Source organism: Piliocolobus tephrosceles, chromosome 2, assembly GCF_002776525.5.
Source record: "Piliocolobus tephrosceles isolate RC106 chromosome 2, ASM277652v3, whole genome shotgun sequence".
Taxonomy (NCBI): Eukaryota; Metazoa; Chordata; class Mammalia; order Primates; family Cercopithecidae; genus Piliocolobus; species Piliocolobus tephrosceles.
In genome coordinates, this window is record NC_045435.1 from 64,263,970 (window position 1) to 64,282,201 (window position 18,232).

Below are 18,232 nucleotides of genomic sequence, written 5' to 3' on the forward strand. Positions count from 1 at the left end.
CAGGTGTGAGCCACTTCACTTTACAGTTTTCCCTCTTCCCCGGTGTAATTTACAGTCCTTTAGTCTCTTTTTCTATCCCACTGGGGACCTTAGTTTCCTTGCTGGTCTTTCACCCCTCTTCTCCCTCTCAAAATTACAAAACGGGGAAAAATGATGTGTCTTATAAATGAGCATTTAGGACTTGTGGTAGGCCAGATGGTGGGAGGCACCAGTTTTTCCTAATTGGTGGCAGGATAAGGATCATCTGAGGTGCTTGTTGAACATACAGCCTCCTTGTCCCATCTCTGGAGATTCCCCACAGCACTGGTTCTAGGACAGGTTGGGGTGTTTGTGTGGGTAAGTAATGCCCACAGGGGACTCTTTTCCTGAGGGAAGTTCAAGGATTCTCTGCTCACACCCTGTGGTTCACAGTTCCTGCTGTGCATTAGAACCACCTGGTGAGCTTTTAAACCAACTGAAGCCAAGAAGGCACTCATAGCAATTCCATTTGATTGGGTGAGGGTAGATCCCAGGCATTTTGCCTTTTTTTTTTTTTTTTTTTTAGGTTCTGCAGGTAATTCTAATGTATAAGCAGTGTTCACAACAACAGTCTCAATCCATTGGTCTCAAAATGTGGCCCATGGACCAGCAGTGCCAGCACAACCTGGGAACTTGTCAGAAATGCACATCTGAGGGGCCCACCCTCCAGAACTACCACATCAGAAATCTGGAGGTGGGCCAGTTATCTATGCTGTAATAAGTTCTCCAGACAACACTGGTTACATCATTTTCAGGGGCTACTGCAAAATGAAAACACACAAGCAATCCCTTGTTCAGAAATTCAGACTTTCAAGACAGTGACTACATGACACTGAGCCAAGCAGAGAGCCCTCTGAGCATGCAGCCCTGTGTGACTACACTGAACATGCACCCATGAAGGTGACTCTGCATCCAAGTGACTCTGATGCATGCTAAAATCTGAGAACCTAGAGTCTAGATTCTCCTGCGGGCTTATAGCTCATGTTTCTGCTTCTTGGCATGGTCCGAGGGTGACACTCAGGACTTGTAAGGCACTAGCTCTGGGATGATGATAATAATAGAACCATTCATTGATCATGTGTGATGTACCAGGCACTGGCCTTGGCACTTCCCAGGCATTATCTCACTCAAGTCTCATCACACCCTCAGGAGGCAGGTCTGTTAGCTTCATTTGCATTGTACAGATGGGAAAACTGAATCAAGGCCAATGATGATTCGTTGGTTGAATATTTCAAATATCACCTTCCTTCCTGCCTGCTTCTTCACCCTTCCCCCTGCTGCAATCATTATCAACCCTGAGAACATCCTTACTCCTAACTCCATGGGTGAGGACTTATTGGAACAGAATTGCCTGAAAGGTCTCTAACTGGGAGCCTAGCCTTTTCTCCAGCAGGATAGAAGGGTTTAGAATCACAGGTTTTCTGCTTATTGTGCCAATGAAGAATCGGAGGTTCATCCAGGGGACAGAGCTAGCAAGCAGCGGAGTCAAGATTTGAATCCAGGACATGTTGATCTCAAGGGCAACCGCAAGTCCTAAACACTGGTTTGTAAGACACATCATTTCCCCCTCTTTTGTAATTGTGATAGGGAGCAGAGGGGTGAAAGACCAGCAAGGAAACTAAAGTCTTTAGTGGGCTGGAAAAAAAAGACTAAGGACTGTAAATTACACTGGAGAAGGGGGGAACTATAAGTGAAGTCAGGTTGGGTGGGTGAGGTGGCTCATGCCTGTAATCCCAGCACTTTGGGAGACCAAGGCAGGAGGATCGCTTGAGCCCAGAAGTTAAGACCAGCCTGGACAACAGAGTGAGACCCTGTCTCTATAAAATAAAAATTAAAAAAATAATTGGCTAAGCATGGTGGTGTGCTCCTGTAGTCCCAGCTACTTGGGAGACTGAAGTGGGAGGACTGCTTGGACCTGGAGGTTGAGGCTGCACTGAGCTATGATTGTGCCACTGCACTCCAGCCTGGGCAACAGAGGGAGACCCTGTCTCAAAAAACAAGATAAAGTGAAATTGACCGTGTGTTCAATCTGGCTACCAGTTTGCTGGGTATCCCTGAGCAAATTATGTTACCTCTCTGAGTCTGATTCGTCTTCTATAAAATGGGTATAATATCTATTTTTATGGGATAATTGTAAAAATTCAGTGAGATTATAGTTTAAACAAGCCAAAGAGTATAATCTGACTCCTGCCACAGAGTAAATGCTCACTAAGAGGTGTTATTGCTGTTGAAGAGGCCTTTGCCCAGGCTGGTGGGATTTTGAGTATCCTTGCCCAAACCCTTCCATGAGATGGAGCTGAATAAATTAGAAAATTCAAGACAGAGCTGGGAGGTCTGGGGCTGTGTCCCAGCTCCACCACAAAGTCATTTAGACTTTGGATTTGTCCATACTCCATTCCAGGCCTTGGTGTCCTCATCTGACAGTATCAGGTCTGAACCAGTGGTAAGGCTCTCCAAGACCCTGCTGTACTCTGAGCATGGCAGAATCCATTTGCATTGAAAGCCTCCTTCCTGAGCACTTGGTTTACTGGAACATATTTGAAAGAAGACTGAGAAGGGAGAGGTTCCAGGGGCAAGTTGCCTTGAGGTTTGAATCTGGCATCTGCTAACTATTAACTGGAAGAAGTTTGGAAACATAAAATCCTCTGTGTGCTGACCCTTGGGGACCTGGCTTCAAAGGTGGTCCTCACACTGCTATTAAGACAATCACAATCCCAGGCCCTCCATGAGCCCCAGAACTGAATTCTGAATAAAATAACATACCTTGTGCTGCAGCTTCAGGAGCTTCAGAACACACTACTCCAACATATGGCACCTTGGCATATTGAATATTTAAAGCTAAAGGAATTTGAGAAACCACAGGTGCAGGAAGGACTCTCTGACCTTCCCTGAAGCAGGTCACAAGCCCCTCGTGTGAAAGGTCCCCTCCCTGTACCGGGAGCAAGGAGCATCCTTCTCTCTGAAGAAGAGGGACCCTGAGAGGAATCCACATGAGCAGGCCTTGCTAAGTGTCCCCCGCTCACTGCTTGTAGCCCACATCCTTTTGTCCTATCATGGTTTTCCATTTTTCACTCTTCCCCAAACCTGGTAACTGTTTCACTGTTTTCTGGGGGTCTTCATTTTCCTATAAAGGCTTCTGTGTCACATAAAACTTATATGAAATAAATTACATGCTCTTCTGTTAACCCGTGTCAATTTAATTTTCAGATGAAGCCAGGGATCCGACGAGGGTGGAGAAAAACATGTTCCTCCCCTACAAACTCAACTTTTCCCTTCCATTCCTTTCGCAGGGTACATTCCCCAGAAAGCACACTCTAAGATGGAGATTAGCGAGCAGGAGATTTACGAGGGAGTTCTCATGGGATCAACATCTGGAGAAGGGAAGGGAAGGAAGTCAATTTGGGCAAAGGGAGAAACTGAGCTACAATGTAGTCATGAGGAAGGTCTCAGCCCATTCGACAGGGAATTCTTTGCTGGGAATATCTTTCTGAGTCATCCAAGTTGAGGCTGAGAGGCTCGGGACTCCACACCCTCTTGTCAATCAGTCATTAGATGCAGCCCGCCATGGAAGGGGGCGTGACAGTGGCAAGGAGGCAGCTCTCTTCCACCAAGGCAATCCCCTCGGGTGCTGACAACTGAGGGCTGTCAGCAGGCAGCTCTCCCAGCAGCTGGGGGCCTAAATGCCTCTCTCCTGAAGGATGATTTCAGTAGCTCATCACAGCCTCCACCCGCCACTCCTCCTTCTTCCTAATCATGCTGCATAGGAAATACAAACCTCCTTTATCTCAGCCTCGGCAAGTGTTAGTTGAGTGAAGATTGTACAGTTGCTTGCTTTTTCACCAATTTTAGCCCGTACGTCATAAAAGTAGATCCAGTTTGGAGAGTCAGGGTTGAGTAGAGGTGGTGATGTGGGATGGCCCTGTCCCAACAGTAAGAGCTATCACTTACTGAATGCTAATTGTCCTCTGGGCTTAGGATGTTTCTGCTTTCCTTTAAAGTCCTTCAGCATAGGTAGTGTGATATTATGATTTTGCTTAATCTATAACCCGGTAATAATGAGCAGCCCAATCAAGAATGAATGGTTCAGCTGAGCCACACTCATGCCTGTAATCCCACTACTTTGGGAGGCTGAGGCGGGCAGATCACTTGAGGTCAGGAGTTCAAGACCAGCCTGCCTAACATGGTAAAACCCCATCTCTACAAATATACAAAAAAAAAAAAAAAAAAAATAGCTGGGGTTGGTGGTGCCTGCCTTTAGTCCCAGCTACTCGAGAGGCTAAGGCAGGAGAATCACTTGAACCCGGGAGGCAGAGGTTGCAGTGAGCTGAGGTTGCGCCACTGCACCCCAGCCTGGGCAACAGAGTGAGACTCCATCTCAAGAAAAAAAATGAAAGGCCAGAAAGCTTATTCTAGAGCTGACTTCTGTAAGCCCTTGTTTCCCACATCTTGAGTAACAATGAAAGCTTTGTTAACCAGCACCCAGAATGTCAGAAATGAGAGTGTGCATGTCTCTGTGTAAGTATTGGCCTGTTGACCAGCTCAATGCATATTAGAAATGGGCTCTCCTTGGTGAAATTAAGGCATTCACAATATATGGATTGGCTTAAATCCTGGAGAGACATGCCACATGTTTTCACGAACACCATAGAAAAATTCAGAGAAGTCTGTAGACTTTACCCTAAGAAAATCACTAGACAAAAATCATTTAATGCTCTCATGAATGAATCTTTTCATGCTAGGTGCTGGCCGCAACAAAATAGGCCATATGAACTGTTTTTGTGCCTGCTTGCTAAAACAGTAATAATTGATAAGCTCTCCTGTGCGTGGTAGAGAGTCCCTTTCTTTAAAGCTCAGAAACAAAGCCATGCAGAGAGTGGCAAACCCTTATCACCTCAAACCTCTTCACTGGCTGCTCTGCATGTACCGCAAAACAACCTGCGGTTGTCCTCTACCAAACTGTCTCTGGTCAGTTTGCATCTGGGCACAGTACCTGGTGTTATGTGCATGTACTTTATTTAATGCCCACAACAACCCTATCAGATAGATAGTGTTATTTATATCCATTTTATTAGTGAGAAGCCCAAACTTCAGAGTGATTTCATAACTCATCCAAGGTCTTCATAGCAGATCCAACCAGGATTTGGACCCAGGTCTGTTTGTTCTCCAAGTTCTTCACTTCTGGCCTACACTGCCTGCAGGAGGGCTGTCTGCAAAGTCAGGAGGGGAAATGAAGTGGGCATGGGGTTTCCTGGTGGGCTATTCTCTATTCTTCCATGATCCATGTGCCAGAACAGTATTAGGGGCCGGGCATGGTGGCTCATGCCTTTAATCCTAGCACTTTGGGAGGCTGAGGTGGTCAGATCACCTGAGGTCAGGAGTTCAAGACTAGCCTGGCCAACATGGTGAAACTCCTGTCTCTACTAAAAATACAAAAATTAGCTGGGCATGGTGGTGCACCTGTAATCCCAGCTACTCAGAAAGCAGAGGCATGAGAATTGCTTGAACCCGGGAGGCAGAGGTTCAGTGAGCAGAGATTGTGCCACTGCACTCTAGCCTGGGTGACAGAACAAGACTCCATCTAAAAAAAAAGAACAGTATTAGGGAAGTGGCCTACCTGCCTGCATGTCTATGTGGCACAGCTCCAAAAGTTTTAAGCCCATCCATGCGTCTTGGGAATTTTTTAAATTTCGCCAATAAGAGCTCATTTCTAATGTTCATCAGGCTGGTCAACAGGACAATATTTTTACCCCCCAAATAAACAAATACATAAAAATAAAACAAAACTCATGTCTGATTCTCTGGATGCTAAGGCCTGGCGACTGTGCTGCCATGAGCCATCCAGGTGTTTCTCATCAAGGTGCTTCAACCTTCCAGGCTTTGCTTACTTCCTCCAGAAGGGAGGTCTTGCCCCCTAGAGGTTTATGTTTGTGATATACATGTGTGTGTTAAGAAGTACAAAGTAGGATGCCAAGGCGATGGAAACAATAATGAGACTAAAAATAGGCTAAAATGTCCTAGAGAAGGCATCCGCTGCCCAGACAAGAACATCAGAAAGTACGGGCTTTCTGGGCCGGACACGGTGGCTCATGCCTGTAATCCTAGCACTTTGTGAGGCCGAGATGGGTGGATTGCCTGAGCTGAGGAGGTTGAGACCAGCCTGGACAACATGGCAAAACCTCGTCTCTACTAAAAATACACAAATTAACTGGGCATGGTGGTGGGGCACCTGCAATCCCAGCTACTGGGGAGGCTGAGGCACAAGAATTGCTTGAACCTGGGAGGCTACTGCCTCCAGCCTGGGTGACAGAGTGAAACTCTGTGAAAGAAGGAAAGAAAGAAAGACAGAAAGAGAGAAAGAGAGAGAGGGAGAGAGGGAGGGAGGGAGGGAGGGAGGGAGGGAGGGAGGGAGGGAGGGAAGGAAGGAAAGTTTTGGTGAGCAAAGCTGGACTGTGGGCCAGTGGAAAGAGGAATGCCTCTGGAACCAGCCCCCTGGTATAGAAGATGGTGTTGGTCCCCTGTCTCCTGCCTTTGGCATTCACCATTGCTGTACACAACACCACCTTCTTACTGCAGAAACCTGCCACTCTGTCTGGGGCTGTCTCTGGCCACAGGAGCATGCTCAGTCCATGCACTGGCCAGGCTGCAAGTGCCCAGGGTTGTCCCCAAGAGCAGCCCCAACCAAAGATGAAGGGAATTGGGTAAATGCCCATGCTTCCTAGCCTCTGGGAGGATGGCTCTGAGGCAGGTTCTCTTCTACAAAGTCTCCCGTGGTCCCCAGTAGGAATGAGCTTCATTGCACACAGAGATGGCCTGCTTGTGAACACACTCTAACTCTACTTCCTTCCCTCCGTTTCACTTCCCCATCCCCCTACCAGCGCTCCCTGGGGCCACTTCCCTAATTAACTGTATGTGCTCATATATTTGCTTCCATGGGAACCAAATTACCTGGTTCAAATCCGTACTCTGCCCCTGGCCAGCTGTGTCTTAGGAACATTACTCCACTCCCTTGAACCGCAGCATCCTCGGCTGGGATCGTGAGACGACAAAAGTAGAACAAACCTCACCAGACAGGTGTGAAGATTCCAGAAAATAGTCCATGTCAATAGTTTAGAGCAGCATCTGGCATTCAGCAGACACACAATAAATGCTAGTGTTTTTATCATTTATTATAATTATTGCTTATTATGGATAGGCCCTGAGATTTCCTTGGCCAAGTTCAAGTCCATTCTGAGTTCTAAGCTCCCAAACTTCAGACTTCCTCCGGGTGAATCTCCCTGGTTGTTTCAGGGAATCTAACTCATTTATTCACTTAATGTATCTTTAGCAAATATTGACTTAACACCTATTATGTCGAAGACACAGTGCAACAGTGAATATAAAAAATAAGATGAGGTCACGGTCTCCAGGGAGATAAGACATATCCACACATAGCTACCGTCTAAGGCAAATTGTGATAAGTGTTCTTATGTGTGTGTCGATAGAGCATAAAGTGAGTTCAGAGGAGGGTGAAGAAAATTGTGCATGGTATGAAGGAGTATTGGCAGAGTTGGGTTTGGAAAGGGGTAGAACTGCAGCAGAGGAGATGGAGGGGAGAGGATACAATACATGGAGAGGGAGAAAGTGATAAATTCTAGGAGTTTGGCACCCCAGAGACAGCTCAACTATATCTTAATGTGAGATCCCATAGATTGATGAGCCTCCATCTCTCAGAGCTAAGGGGACAGCGGATTCTCCCCCAAATTATTATTATCATTCCTGACACTTACATAGTACTTACCCTGCCCTAGGAACTACAGGAGATGTGCTACGTATGTTAACTGATTTAATCTTCACCTTCAGGGTCACCACAACTATGATCTCCACTTGACAGATAACACTGAGGCTGGAGGGGTTAAATGTCTTGCTCCAGCTCCCGCAGAAGCTAAGTGCCTGTCACCTAATCCCACGAGATCTGGCTCCAGGGTTCACACTCTACACTGCCTCTCAAGTGCGGCACCTTTCCAGGATTTTAAGGGAATATGTTGCTGTGATGTTGACAGAGCTTGAGGAGAGACTGAAAGAAAGCCCTTCAGCCCCATACAGGAAGTCCCCAAAGGATGGATGGTTCTGGAAGTTACAGGTTACCAGGACAACGCACCCCCTCAGCCTGGCCACGCCCCCGGGCTTCCGCTCACTGGTTGCAAAACTCAGCTTTGCCCCTGCCCGGAGCTTTCCTTCCTGGGGCCGCTGGGGAAGCATCCGCGGCTTGTGGTGGCTGTGGTTTGGTGCTCAGGACCCACACGTCAAAGGAGCTCATTCGGAAGCAGAGGCACGCGCTTGTCCCCAGAACTCAAACTCCAGAGTCCCTCCAGTAGGTGGTACAGAGGCGAGTTTGACCCTAAACAAAACAGGGCAGGGTCTTTCTGTTTGTTTTCTTCCTCCAGCGGGGAGCAACGGCCGCTAATTGGATAGCGAAGTGACCGATTTATTATTCTCTTATCCTTGCTGAGCAGAGCTGTAGGAAATCTCCGGGCCAGGAGCAGCACAGGGGGTATCTCGGGGTCGCTCTGACAGGGGCCAAAGCTGCCAGCTGCCATGTTTTATTTGGCCTGCCCAGTGTTTAAAACAATGTTTTTAAATAGATGCTGACGTTTTTAAAAGGGGAAGATTATACATACACTTGTACATCTCCGACTTCTGTCAAGAAATGGGAAGATCCGGGCCCAGATCCCCATAGGTCAGCGATGACGGGGGCCGAGCAGGGGCTGCCCTTTAGATGGTCGCAGAGTCCCAGCCACCAGCCCTGCTCACTTTTCTTACCTCTCTGGCCTCGTAGGCATTTGAGCCCGGGACCCCAGACGAAATGATGCGCTTCCTCTTAGAACCCCCGCTAATCTGAGGACAGGGCCACCCCACAGACGCCATGGCTCAGCAAGCAGACCAACGGCCAAGGAGTCTGGCAAGGGGCGCTTAGTGAATGGGTTTAATGACAGATTAAGTTGCCCATTAGGAAGCCATTAGAACACAGCGTGATGCATCACTGGGTAAACGAGAGAGGCTGAAGTCAGAGACAGGTTCTTGGAGCGCTTGATCCAATTTAATTCTTCTACTTTTTTTTAAACCCTAGGCAGATGAGAGTGGAGGCTGTAAATCACCCTCTATGCAATGGCTCATCATAAGGGATATGGAGCAAAATTAGAGGAGGCACGAGAAGGAAAGCCGGTGATGAACAAGGCAGAGGCTGCTGCGGCTTGATTGAAGACAGGCTGGGAACGCGGGAGAAGCCGCTGGAAACTGGTTTGGGCTGGAGGTCTAATTACCCCATCCCAGGTCAGAAAAGCCCAGAACCCAGCCTTCTGCTCTGCCTTGGGGAGTAGGATGGGAGAATCTGTGTGCAGTAAACTTCCTGAGACAGTGCCTCATAGTGCCATCTACATGGAATGTGAAGTCAATCAGAATGTCTCTAAATCCTGGCTCTGTTGGGTTTTGGCTGTGTGACTTTGGGTAAGTTACTTAACCTCTGTGAGTCACATTTTCCACCTGTGTTAAAGGAGGTAATCATCGCAAATGCAAAGGGTGGTGCTGAATCTCAGGGTGGGCACCCGCTAAGTGATGCTTTCTTCTGTTTAATGTTGTAAAAGATATAAATGAGACGGTCCCTAAATGAGGGTAGATTTTACTCCCCTTTAGCTCAGGTGGCACTTGTCAGGGAGATCAAGTAGGTTCTGTTCTTCCCTAGTAAAAGCAGGAAGGCTTTCCCGGGCAGGGTCCTCTGAGTGCTGGAAGAGGGGGAGGGTGTCCACTCAGAGAGGAGGCGGGAGGGCAGCCTTGCACACACTGGGCACCTCTGGGCCTCTAGCACTGGATGTCAGCTGTGCTTGTTGAATGGATGTGCTGCCTTCAACCCCCACCTCTGTTCTCTGCCCTTCTCTATCCTCTCTGTGCCCTGGGATGCTGATCCTGGCAATACTTCACCCAGTGTCTTTATTTGGTTTCTCCTAAAAGCAGAGCCCCAGATAAGGATGTGAGGGTAGCCTGTTTCTTGAGGAGCTTATGGTGAATGTCGAGCTCCCCATGCACGACCCCGACCCCCTTCCAGGAGGGACTGATTGCCCCGTTGTTGCAACTGATTGCCCCTCCTTCAGGATTTGCCTAAACTACAGAGACAGCCACGGACACGCCCTCCTGGGCTGTTCACATCCTCATCTGCGTAGGGGCACAGAAGCCTGGCCATTCAGCCCATGGGAGACTCAAGACATGCTCCCAGCAACCTGCAGGGCTGCCCGAGGCTTGGCTGATCCTGCACCCCTGCATCACATCTCAGCTTCCCCCTCTGCCCAAATCTACTTCCTCCCCATTCCTTTCACGGGTATTGATTCCCTGATAAAAACCTTGCACCCCATCTTCCATCTCAGAGTCTTCTTGCAGAGAACCCAACCTGTGGCGGAGCTGGTCTCAGGACTCGGAGCGAGGGAGCAGGGAAAGAGGACAGGAAAGCAGGGACAGTCAATTTAAGGGTATGTTGTCTGAGACAAAGATTCTGCTAGGACCTCTGAGATGAGTACAAGATGCCTGGAGCCATTCACTGGGCAGTATCTGTCCATCAGCTCCCAGGCCCCAAAGAACCAGAGATGCCTGTGAGGGCTTTCACTGCCCTGCATTTCTGGGCTTCACATGTGCACTGGCTGAGAGGACTCCCTGTCTTCAAGGACGATCCTGAGCAGAAAGTGGGTGCACTGGAGGTGGGATGCTGTCTCGAGAGTCTGAGCTTTATGAGAAGCAGACCCAGGGGGCATGGTGTGGGGCATCCCAAAGGACCTGCCATACAGTAGGTGCCTTGGCCTTGGGGAGGAGCCTTCGGGAGTTCTGAGGGTGGGAGAAGAGGTAGCTGGGGTTAATCCTTCCCCATTCCCTCCCTGCCTCAACACCAGGGCTCAGGCAGTAGCGCTGCCAGCTCTTCCTGGGATCAGAATCATGGCCCCGCTCCCCTCGTCCCTTCAGGCTGAGGAACATAAGGGCTTCCCATGGTTACTGGTGTCTGAGTGCCTCAACCTCCCTTGCTGGTTCCTTTCTCCTGCCCACACCTTTGTCAATAGTCCCCCCACTGATGTCTCTTTGGTTGAGCAGTTGGTGGGGATGCTGACTGATAAAATGGTCGAGGCCACTGCTCACTGCTTAAAGCCTTCCTTCAGAGTGACCTTCTAGGGCCCTGCAGTTCCCCCTTCTCCAACCCCTCCAGCCCCTCCAACCCTTCTCCCTCTCAGCTGGTCTGGGTTCCCTACCGCATCTACTTGCTTTTGAATCTATTTCTTGTAGATAAATGTGTGTTCTCCTCTTTCACAGCCTTACCATTTGATTTGGAGAAAGAAAAAAACCCAATTCTATAAAGCTATTAAATGTTTTCCTTTCACAAACACCAGTTTTGTATATCAGAAGCACTGCCTTTCATGCCTATTGAGTTCTCGGAAATGGGCTTCAAGTGCCTATTTCAGGAGTTGAAATCTGAACATCAGCTCTTTCTTCCTCTCTGCATTCCTGCCACACAATCCTAATCCTCTCCAGTGTGATGGATCCCTCTGGCTGGGTAGAAGGGAGATCATTTAAAGGAAATGTGAAAAAGAAAAGAGTAGTATTCCATTTCAAGAGATTTTTCTCCTGACACAGTTATTTTCAACAGGTGACAGGTATTGAAACTGATGAAAGATTCTTGGGTGAATACAAACTACCCCCTGCCCCTATCCCCAACACACATTCTCTAGAAATTCCAGAATGCCCAGTGAGTGGATTCATTCCACACATATTTAGTGCCTAACTACATGCCAAGGAGCTGGGTGCTAAGAACAAGAAAGTACAATTCCTGCACTCTGCCATAGAGTTTGTGATCTGTGTTGATGCATTAGAGATTAATCCAATGATTACATAAAATGTGATGTTGCAATTTTGCCTTTCCACTTGCTGCTCCCTCTGCCTGGAATGCTTGTCCCTGCAAGGTGTCTGCCCAGCTTCCTCTAGGCCTCTTCACAATCATCCCTCTTCACTCATGGCCTTCTTGGCCACTCACTCTGTCAACATTCCTGCTCTTTTTTTCTCTCTAGTGTACTTCTCTGTTTATAGACCATCTATCCCAGAATGTAAGCTTCATAAGAATACAGATTTTTCTTTTCGTAAAATATTTGATTGTTCTCTGCAGAGAACAAAATTCCCATAGCAGAAAGCAATGCATGGGATATAGTAGGCACTCAAACAATGTATATTGAATGAATAAACATGGCCCACACTAAGTGCTAATGAGCATGGGCTGAGAAGGATTAGAAACAAGAGAGTTTCCAAGGGAACTGATAGTTGGGCTGATCTGAGGAAAGTTGGGAGGCATTAAGTAAGCCTAAAGGAGAGGAAAATAAATCCGTGCAGGACACACTAGCATATGCCGGGGTGCTGGGTGAGCAGGAGCATGGTGGGCTTAAGAAATTAGAAGGAGGCCAGGTGCAGTGGCTCATGCCTGTAATCCCAACACTTTGGGAGGCTGAGGCGGGTGGATCACGAGGTCAGGAGATCAAGATTATCCTGGCTAATACGGTGAAACCCCATCTCTACTAAAAATACAAAAAAAAATTAGCCAGGCGTGTTGGCGGGCACCTGTAGTTCCAGCTGCTCGGGAGGCTGAGGCAGGAGAATGGCGGAACCCGAGAGGCGGAGCTTGCAGTGAGCCAAGATCGCACCACTGCACTCCAGCCTGGGCGACAGAGCGAGACTCCATCTAAAAAAAAAAAAAAAAGAGAGAAACTAGAAGGAGTTCAGTGGGATTGGAGCACAGAGGATGGGAAAGATATGTGGTGAGGGATTAATAACAAAGCTGACACTTAGTACTGTCACACAGTGCTGGGAACTAGGCCAACTTTCACACAAGTCTGGGAGAAAGGTACTATACATATTCCCATTTTACAGATGAGAAAATCAAGGCCCAGATAGTGTAGGTAACTTGTACAAGTTACAAACCTAATGAGCAGCAGAATTAAAGTTCAAATGCAGGAACTTTGATCCAGAAGTCTAAGGTCTGAAATCCATATGGCTTTCAGTCTCCGGTAGGAGGACTAGGAGGGGTTGGCTCAGGTAGGGCTTTGTAGTGACATAGAATCCCAGGTTGGGGCCAGGGTAGAGCTGGCAGATATAGGCTGGATATCTCCCGGGATGATTCTTACCGGCCTTCCAACTCCCAACTCCCCACCCCACCCCACCCCATCTCCAGAGCTGCACATGCTCTGATTGGATTGACCTTAAAAAGCTTGCTTCCATTCTAGTCAGGATGGGCAAAAGCAGTCTAAACTCCCTGAATATTTGGCCATGAACCAATAAGATCTCTTCTGAGATTAGTGTAAAGCTAGTGCTCTGTTCTCTGCAATGACAGATTATTTTAAAAAGCATTAACTAGGTCATTTGCAACGCAGTGTGAGTGGCCAAGGCTGCTGACTAGAATCCCCCTGGACTTTTAACAAATCCAGATGCCCAGGCTGCACCCTCACCAGTTACATCAGAGTCACTCGGGCAGGACCTAGGCATCAGTATTTTTTAAAGCTCCCCAGGGAAGCCCAAAGTGCAATGAAGTTTGAGAACCAACAGTTCAGTCCCCAGCTACTCAAAGGCTGGAGCAGGGATCAGTAGCATCAACATCCTTGAGAAGTCTCAGGCCCTTTCTCAGACCTACTGTTTCAGAATCTGCATTTTACTGTTTTTTGTTTGTTTGTTTGTTTTGTTTTTTTATTTTATTTCTTCTTAAAAAGGGGGATACATGTGTAGAATATGCAGTTTTGTTATATAGGTATATGTGTGCCATGGTAGTTTGCTGCACCTGTTGACCTGCCCTCTAAGTTCCCTCCCCTCACCCTCCACCTCTCAGCAGGCCCTGGTGTGTGCTGTTGCCCTCTCTGTGTCCATGTGTTCTCAATGTTCAACTCCCACTTATGAGTGAGAATATGCGGTGTTTGGTTTTCTCTTCCTGTGTTAGTTTGCTGAGGATAATGGCTTCCAGCTTCATCCATGTCCCTGAAAAGGACATGATCTCATTCCTATTTATATAACCTCATGTGGTTAGTGGCTATGGTATTGGACCGTGCAGTTCTGGAGCAAGGCTTTTCAAACTTCTGTGGATTCTGAGGTGGCCAGATCACCTGAGGTTGGGAGCTCGAGACCAGTCTGACCAACATGGAGAAACCTTGTCTCTACTAAAAATAGAAAATTAGCTGGGCGTGGTGGCGCATGCCTGTAATCCCAGCTACTTGGGAGGCGAAGGCAGGAGAATCACTTGAACCCGGGAGGCAGAGGTTGCAGTGAGCCGAGATCGTGCCATTGCACTCCAGCCTGGGCAACAAGGGTGAAACTCTATCTCAAAAAAAAAAAAAAAAAAAAAATTCCGACACGGAGATTCCTATCCACACAGGTTTGAAAAGTCCTGCTCCAGAACTGCATAGTTCAATACCATAGCCACTAACCACAGGAGGTTATTTAGATTTAAATTAAATTAAAAATTCAGCTCCTCAGTTGCACTAGCTACATACATTTCAACTGCTCAATTGCCACGTGTCACTGGCTGGTGGCTACCATATTGGACAGTACAGATATAGAATAGCTTGATCATTGCCAAAAGTTTATTGGACAGTACTGCTCCAGAACATTCTGGAGTGGTGGTAATCCACCAGTCTTTTTTCCTGTAGATGCTGTAGGCATACAGGCAGACAGTGCTACCCTCCCTGGATGGGACAAAATTAAGGTGCATTCAACCAGGCACACAGGGGATGTATCTAGATTATTGATTTTCCGCTCATTTGAAATAAATCAAGGACATGGCCATGTCTTCCCAAGCCCTAAATAAGCGCAGTTTGTGGGGTAGTAAACAGATGAGTAGGGAAGAAAGGAGAGGAGAAATGCAAGAAGCAAGATCAATTTCAGGTGCTAGAACAAAATGCAAGAGGGTTAGCCCAGGCCCCCACACCTCCCTGTCAGTCTCAGCACTGCCTGCTAATCACAAGGCAGGAGAGCGCTTGGCAAGCAGATGTGATTGATTTGTGACTCCAGGTGCAGATATGAAAAGGGGGCATTTAGTCAGCTAAATAATAGCCAAGCTGTCGTGTGACGAGGCTGGGGGCCTAGGTTGTTTTTCTTCTGCTTTAGGGTGGAGGTGGTGGCAGAGAGTTCCACCCTTCTGCAAAACTTTGCCCGTTTTCTAGGAAGGCCAGGCGAGGGTTCCCCCTTGTAGACCGTTTAGTTGCGATGTATCATGGGGCTAGAGCTGAACAATATGATAATAACAAACCAGACCAGCATTAGAGAGTGATGTATACTTTTCTTGGAAAGCTGCTGTCCATGTAGACAGGCACTTTGGCAACTGACAGTAGGTGAGGGGCAGCAGTTAGCGGCAGATCATTTGCCTACTTGCACGCTACCCCTTGGGTGTGCTCCTTCCGAAATACTGAGAGTCAGGGCAGGGTGAAAAGAGTGAAAACTCAAAACAGGAGAATGCACCAACAAAATGTACCCTACTACACAGCAACAGGCACCATTCAGTGCTGTTTACATCTTTTCAAACTTTCAGCTTTTAGGGCTCACTAATACTTCTACATAGTAAAGCTTTTTGCATTTTGAGGTGTTTTGTGGTTGCCTTATGGGGCTGGTCCTTATGACTGCCTCTGGAGGAAGTCAGAGTAAATTTCGCCGTCCCTTTAGACGTGAATAAAGCCCAGAGTGGTTAAGTGAGTTTTCCAAAGTCACACAACTGCTCGTGAGTTGAAGATGTAAAACAATCATTCCGTTATTTGTTTATTCGTAACTATTTACTGAGAACCCTACTAAGGTCCAGCCCTGGGGATGCTTCTGTAATGTCTCTGTTTTCATGGAATTTGGAGCTTGGATTCTAAAGAGCCTGACAGAAAAAAAAATGTAAACAAATGAAAGAACCACAAATTACAGTAAGTGCTACAAAGGGAAGACGAACTAAGAGAATGCAGAGAGAAAAACAGGGAGAGGGATGGGGCAACTTGGAGAAGTTGATTTGCAAAGGCTTCTCTGAAAAGGACATGTTTATGCTGAAACTTGAAGAATGAGATGTAACAAGAGCGAGAGAAGAACATTTCCGGCAGAGGGAGCTGTATAAGCAAAGGCAGAGAGTTGGAAGAGCACGTGGCCTATGTGGGCCACATAAGGAGACTGGTGTAGCTGGTGCCCATGAGAGGCAGAAAGCGTGGTTTGAGCTAAGAGCACGAAAGGGCCTCCCACCTCCCTCGCCCTCAATGTATCCCTATGTCCAAGGGGAATTTTGTCTTCACCTTTCAGTTCCTCATCCTCATGGCCCTCTAATGAGGGTCGGTTCAGCCAACCCATTCCAACACTTCGTACTGTGGCCTCAGGAGGTCTGGGAAGGGGGATGAAGAAGAGAGGCAGGTCTGCGAAGGGGGAAGGAAGAAGAATAGGGTTTCAAAGACAGAGACCCTGAAACCTGAATGTCTGCAAAAGCTGGAGTAGAAAGTTGAGAATGAAGAACTGAAAAAGAGCAAGGGGTCGGGGTTCTAGGGCTGTTGCCAGCCATAGAAAGAAGGCCTGTCGGGTGGATGGGAGCCTCTTCAACCTCCTTCAGAGATGACTTAAGGCTTTGTCTCTATGCTTCTTCCAACAGGCTATTGCTCAAAGACTGAATGACATGGACCCCAGAGTTTATGTGAGTTACTCTAAAATATGGTAAAATCAGGGCTTCACTCCCAACTGAGAGCCCTGCAGAGTGAAGAGTTTCTCAAGAGACCATCTGATAAATGCGGGCTCCCACACACAGAGATGTGAGCTAGAGCCATGCCACAAATAATATATATTATTTTCTTGTCCACTTAATGTCCAAAGTGTCTGGTGTAACATCTTTGGTGACCATTCCATTTGGGAATCCTAGCTTACTGGATGGAGCTGTGTGCATTGTGAGGTTGGCCTTGTTGTGTCGGAGCTTAGAAGAAGGAACAGAAGGGGTAATAATCGTTATGATAAGCACTTCTTGAGCACTCACTACGTGTCAGGCACTATTCTGAGCATATTACATGCATGGGTTCTTTTAATGTGCATAACAACCCCACAAGATTAGTAGGTGCCGTTTATATCCCCATTTTACAGATAAGAAAACCAGGGCACGGGGTCTCAGAGTTAGCAGGTGGCATTGCCAAGACTGGAACTCAGACAGTTTGGCTCCAGAGCTCCTGCCCTTTAGCACTGTGGAGGTGACTTGAGAGACCCCCTAAGTTCCAGCCCAACCACAAATACCACCCCCCGTTGGCCATAGTACATGACTAAATGTGACAATTACTTATACAGCATTTATTAAAAGCACAGTATTGTCCTATGCACTTTACATGTAGCATCCCATGCATCTTCTTATCAACTCTTTTAGATAGGAACTGTTATTCTTCATCTTTTACAGAGGAAGAAATTGAGGGGCAAATCAGTATGTAACTTGGTGAAAGTCTCCCACTTAAATAATTAGTAAAGTTGGAATTCAAATCTAAGCATCCAACCCCAGAGCCCAAGCTCTCAACTAACCCTGATCATTTTTTCGAGTAAGGACTTTGTATCTCTCAAATGCCCCCTATTAAAATGAACCTCAGCCATATGGGAGCAGTGTGATTTTTTTTTTCCTGCCTCTAAAGCATGTTGAAGATGTGGGGACAAGTTTTATTGAAACTCCCCAAGGCACTAGCTTTCACCCTTGGTGGTGATTATCTAGTGACTACAGATGCCTAATTAAATGAGTTCAGGCACACCGATCTCCTTAATTCAGTTTCTTCCAACCCCCATCTTCATTCTGCCCTTGTCTTTGAACTTCTTATGCTTTGTCTCAGTGATCTCCTCCACTACCAGCTGTTACCATCTTCTGTATTGGGATGAATCCCTGACCCACAACTTCAGCCCAGACCTGGTTCCAAATCTCCATGTCCTTCATTCCACCTGCTCTAAGACCTAGGCACCCGGATTTTCCCTAGTGTGGCTGAGGCTGGTGTGCCCCACCCAAATCCCATGGGGTCTTTTTTCTACCCCCGTTTCCAAGCCGCTGCCTGCATTGCTGCAGGTAGAGGCTCACACCTGCAACCTTCTCCTGAGGCTTGCCCTTGAGCAATGGGAGCTGCCTCACCCAGACTCGTACTCCCCACCTTCACCTGACCTCAGATACTGATAGCGTCTGTTCCAAGAATCTAGTGCAACTTCCTTAGAC

General features: G+C 47.4%; 1 long non-coding RNA gene across 1 annotated transcript; it reads left to right on the forward strand.

The window, feature by feature from the left end:
• The first annotated feature begins 8,235 nt into the window (after positions 1-8,235).
• On the forward strand, positions 8,236-16,864 carry LOC111533101. The gene is made up of 3 exons (XR_002728743.1): positions 8,236-8,368; positions 9,125-9,501; positions 16,661-16,864. It is a non-coding gene; the product is annotated as an uncharacterized LOC111533101 (long non-coding RNA).
• The last annotated feature ends 1,368 nt before the right edge of the window (positions 16,865-18,232 follow it).